This window comes from Rattus norvegicus, chromosome 1 (genome assembly GCF_021556685.1).
Source record: "Rattus norvegicus strain SHRSP/BbbUtx chromosome 1, alternate assembly SHRSP_T2T, whole genome shotgun sequence".
Taxonomy (NCBI): domain Eukaryota; kingdom Metazoa; phylum Chordata; class Mammalia; order Rodentia; family Muridae; genus Rattus; species Rattus norvegicus.
The window spans coordinates 1,594,115-1,599,906 of record NC_141534.1 but is presented as its reverse complement, the minus strand read 5'-3'; positions in this window follow the sequence as shown (position 1 = coordinate 1,599,906).

Below are 5,792 nucleotides of genomic sequence, written 5' to 3'. Positions count from 1 at the left end.
ACATCAAGGACAGCAAGCATGTAAGCAGCTTTATTCCATGGTGGCTGCCTTGTTTCTTGCCTCAAGAGTCCTGCCATGACTCTTCCATGAATTCTACTTATGGTAGAATATGTTGGGATATTTAAGCTAAATAAACCCTTTCTTCAGCAAGTTCTGTTTGGTCATGGTGTTTTACATTCCAGCAAGAGAAAGCACACAATACTGTGTGACTATACAATGAAGGATAATAGTCTGCAGCTTGTTGCAATTCAAATGATTCCACGTAGTATTATTAAAGTTGAAATCTTTATTGGAGTTTGGTTATCAACTATCCAAGAAAGGGTAATGTATTTGAAGATTGAACCCTAGCATGTGGCCCTGTTTGGTCAAGTTGTAGGAAATCTGGGAAATATAGATTAGCAGAAAGAAATTGGTCATAGGGGAATCTAGGGATTGCTAGCAAGGTATAAACATCTTGCTCAGGTCTATACCTTTTCATTGAACATATTTTCAGATCTTTAGGACTCAATGCAAAGAAAACCTGTGGGCTGTACCCAGCCATCATTGTTCCATTTCAGCTCTAACCACAAAGAGTACCATTGTGAGGTCATTGACCTTCCAACTTACAATTCCTGTCCTTACAGGGAATGCTTTTGCTGTTGGTTGGAGAGTATTTGGATTTCTAGGCTCGTGAGCCACTGCATATGGTTCTTCATGAATTGTTGAGTCTGAACATAGTGAGTTTCCTTGACATTTCTATGTTTCAGTTTGGAGGTTTTTGTTTTATGGATTTAAACAATCTTTCTCTTCCTGTCCTTTCTTAGTTTAAAGTATGAACATAGACATTTTTATTTTCTTTGTTAATTAGAATTTGACTCCATTTAAAATGTCTTACTTTGCTTGATTTTATTTCTTTCACTGTAGGAACATTAGTTTATATTAACTACACAACATGAGCAATCTCGCAGTGATTTTTCCATACATGCACATGAAGAAATTTGACCACCTTCCAAAACCTGATCACACTGGCTCTTGACCAGATCTTCTAATTCCCTCAGTGTTTCCATTTTTTGTTCACTTAGTTTCCAAATACAATGCAAATTACTCCAAGTCTTCCTGCTCAGAAGACTGACAGGAGCTATTAAATGGTCTCTTAAGCAAGGTCACCATTGTGTCTCTCTGCTTCAGAAGAATGCCTCCTCCTACCTGGTTATTTTAAGATCAAAAAGGCAAAAGGCATGATTCCATGTAAGGGGCAAAGGCAATGCTCAAATCCCATTATTTTGATGCTAATTATGGAAGTGGGCATCTATAAAGAATCCAAAGACAGAAGAAAGTTAAATCTAAAAAAAGCCTTTTTTTTTTTTTTTTTTATTTCCAGGAAGAACTTTCCTTGGGGCTCCACTGTAGCCTGGCCCTCTATCAATCCGGGTACATCTGTCTGTAGCTATCATTCCACAGACTATAGTCTGCCTTAAGGAGGGTGAATGCTGCACAGGAGGTAGAGGCAATAATGATTTTGTTAAAGCAAAGTGTCATGCCTGGGCTCTTGATTCCTACTAGATAAGGAGCTCAAAGAACATGTCCAGGATCAAAAATTGCCTAATTTTGGAATGATTTGCCTAGCATTCCACTGAACCCATGTCCAAACATCTGCCTCTTTGGGAAAACACAGGGAAATTATAATGTCAATGATTCTCCCTAACTTTACAACCTAGGCTTGAGTAAAATTCTTCCTTGAATCTTAGGCTTTTCATCTGTTAGAAGGGAGACAGTGGGAAGCAAAAACTTCATGGTACAGCAGCAAATCCCTTTTCAGGTTCCTTCCTGTTCTCCAAGATGTTGATGAGAGGGTGTTTCTATCGTATATGACCTTCTGATTAGACTACTGGAAAGAAAGGCTTTGGTGCTCATTGGTGAACAGTACCTCTGTCTCCCTTTTATTGTATAATGGTTTTGCCTGTTAGAATTGCTACCTAGTGTTTAGTGTGGAATTTGCCAACATATGCTCTGTCTAAATGACGGTGAACATTTTATTAAGAGAGAATGTTCTCCTTGGACTCTGATATACTACAGTTCAGTGACTTGGCATCTATCATGTAGCTGGTTCTGGGTGTGTCCATTGAGGTACCATTAATGTGTAAATTTAAAAACGTGTGATAGGAGTTGATGGCAGCATACCTTCAAGTACATGGTAGAGGTTGACCACAGCTCTTGCACCTCAGTCATTGATGTGACACTCATCTGTGGCTATGCCCATGTGTAACAGCAACCAATAATTTTTGAAGCATTGGGAACATAGATCATGTACAAAACAAAAGCACTCCTTTCTTTTCTTTTGTTTACTTTTCTTCTAGGTTTCATGGAACAGGCTCTTCTGGAGCACATGCTGGCCTCACCATCACTACATAGCCAAAATTGGCTTGAATGTTGCTCATCATGCTGCCACTTTCAAAAATTTTATAATTAGTATGGGCTCATCTTTATGAGATTCTACTGATTTTCCCCTTTAAAAAATGTGTGTAAGCTGACTTTGGAGGGCTCTGATCAGGCAGGGCACAGCTAAGTTGATTGTGTCTAGATGTGTTGTATGCATGTCTGTGTTAGGCCAACTGATTTTTCAAACTTCAACCTCAATACAGCAATAGTAAGATTTTGGAACTCACAAGTAGTAGAGACTTGCTACAGTGCAGAACATGTGGCCTTTAGCAAAGGGATCTATAGAATGATTTCATGCTATTTTTTGACTATCTTAGAATACCTCTACAGTGCCAATTAAAAACAACTCTGTTATGCAATCTGCTACCTTGCTCTTGCCATGCCAACATTAAGATGCACAAGCAATCAATTTCTGTTGTTTGTAAGGAGACAACTAAAGCATATTTTGAGAGTAGAAGGGCCTATGTTGCCAGGATACTGCTCCATCTTTCACATCTCTTGTTTATAGTGTCCTGGCTGACAGGTATTTCCTTGGTCATGTTAAACATGTCAGCCCCCTGTCTATGGATCATGGGCTTTGGTGAGAAGGCTCAGGCCTAATAAGGACATGGGATGAATGGTGTCCTCTTCTTTGCAGCCCCACAGATTATGGTTTCACACCCTGGGGCACTACAAAAAAACAATATTTTGTCATAACTCCCAACTTAGTAAGGAGCTAACGTCCTTTACCATCCATTAATCTTATTTTAAAAATAACAAACTGAATACTTTGAGTATAGACATGAGTTACTAAAAACTTATAAAAGCTGGATTCCAAGTGAAAAACAAAACACTCTCCATCTACTAGCTAGTGTGTACCAGAGCACATACATGAGGACAGACAAAGCTCTGGAGTTCATTGACATTCTTAGGATTTCCGGTTTGATGTTTAACATGGAAAGGGTCTGTATTAAAGTTTCAGTGTCAAAGTTCCCACAGAGTGTCCAGTGTTTGAATGTTGTTCCCACCCAGTGTCACTTTTTGAGGAAAGTTAAGGGCCTTGGGCTGTGGGCCTAGCAGAAAAAACAATGGATCAATGGACAATATTGGAAACAAACATTTGAGTGTAAGCAGCCCTCTACTGCCCCACTGAGGAAGAATCTTGGAAACAGAAAGCCAGAAGAACCAATGGGCTCTGCCCAGCCACCATTGGTCCATTTTTGCTCCGACTTCACAAAGAAGCATCGTAGGACGTCATAGATACCTGTTCACTTACAGATCTGCCTGAGACTGTCTCCTGTACCTACAGTACTGAAGTTGGCATTTGGTTGAAAAGCTACTAGAGTCCGATGCTGAAAGATTCTACTGGAACTTCCAGGAGCTGTTAAACATTGACATAGTGCATTTATCTCCACTTTGGTGACTTTAATTTACCTTTTTCATAGTGATTTCCATATTTGCTGTCTTGATTTATGCATTTAAATTTTCCATGTTCTTTATTATCTTCCACACTACTTTTTCTTAATTTTAAGTTGTGTTTGATAAGTTAGAGAATTTTATTTTCATTTATATGTATAAGTATTTTGCCTTTATGTATGTTTGAGCACCATGTCCCTGGTGTCTTCCGTGGAGGTCAGAAGAGGAAATCAGATTTTCTGAAACTGGAATAGGACATGGTTGTGAGTTCCTATCCCACACCTGGAATTAAAACAATAACATGTTCACTTACCATAATTGGGCTTTTAAACAAACCCAAACTCTTATTAAAACTACCCGTAGTTGCACTTCCAGAAAATCTGATGCCCTGTACTGACCTTCAAAGGTAATAAATAATATTACATAAAAAGTTTTGTATAACTTTTTAAAGTGGCGTATTGTGCTTGTGACTGTGCTGTGTATGGATGCCCTATAGGCCAGAAGTATACGATCTTCTAGAACTGGATTTAGGGTACTTGTGGACTACCTGACCTGTATCCCAAGAACCAAATGCAGGTCCTCTGCAGAAATCATAGACATTGTGGACTCCAAAGCCAGCTCCCCAGCCTGAACCTAGTGAGTTTTGAAGTGTCTGTTGTGTTATCAACTCCTCTTGAACCTGATTTTCTTGCTGTGTTGGTTCACAGTGATTGCTGAGATCAGGGGAGAGGGAGGCTATCCTTTTCAATGAACAGTTCTTACTGTCTGTGATCCTTTGTTTGAGTTGATCCCTGTCAACATGGTCTGGCTCTCAGTTTGTATCTACTGCTTTAGAAGGTATTTCATTGTCTTCCCAAGCATTCAATGTGCTTGACTAGGTTGTCTGACTTTTTTTTTTTACTTTTTATTATATTTATTAATTAGTGACTGTGACAACTACCCCACTTTCCAAGAAAATTTTTTTTTGATACTGCTACAGTGTGCTGCAGTATCATGGTAAGGGGCTGTAAGTGGCATGAAATATAAGGACCACAATTTTTAACTGCAAACCATGATGGTGTGTAATGATTAAATGAAAATATTTGTTATGGATGGTCAGATGAATATTCCAAAATATCATATCTAAGGTATTTTCAATTGTTTCTCCTGTCTTCTTGGGTATTTGTAGCTACAAACATTGTCTTGTGCATGATTTTAAATGTCCCATTTTTAATTCCTCATTGCAATTTTGGTTCCAGTCATATCATGAACAGCGTGATCATGGAGCAGGACCAGCTGGCCTGCTCCTGTATTGATGAGAATGTCATAACTAACTATAAGTTGTTGGCCACCCGGGTTGAAGGGAACTTTTTAGAGGTCTAACTGGCTTTCCATGTCCCCACACTGATCTGTGTGGCTGTAAACATTTTCCAAAACGTCAAGATATATGTCTTGCTTTTCTGCAGGAAAGTCAGCAATGTGAAATCACTTGACCATCCTAACTTTATCAAGCTGTTTCACATGGTCAGACAAGAGAAAACACCTACCAGTTGAAGGATAATGCCTCGGATGGAGAGATACTAGAACAAGTCATTGAAGGTGGGGGTCTTTAAAGGAAAGTCTCTATGCAAGGTTCAAAGGATGTTTGCCGAGATAGTACATGCTGTGCAGTACTGCCATGACCATCACATTTTCCACAGAGACATAAAGACCAGCAAGCTGTTAATCGACAGCAGTAGGAACGCCAAGCTGTGTGATTTTGACCTGGGTAGAAGCTAGCAGATTTCTGGGACACACTTCCTTACAGTGCCCCAGAATTTTAGCCAGCACAGGAACATGAGAGCTGCCCTGTGGATATCTGGAGTTTAGGGGTCCTCCTGTTCTTCAAGGTGGCCAGGATCTAAGCTTTTTGGGGCAAATATTTTGCAGGTGTGAAACTGCAGATTATCAAGCACCACAAACTTTAGCATTCCTTTTTATGTTTCCATTTATTTTTTAAG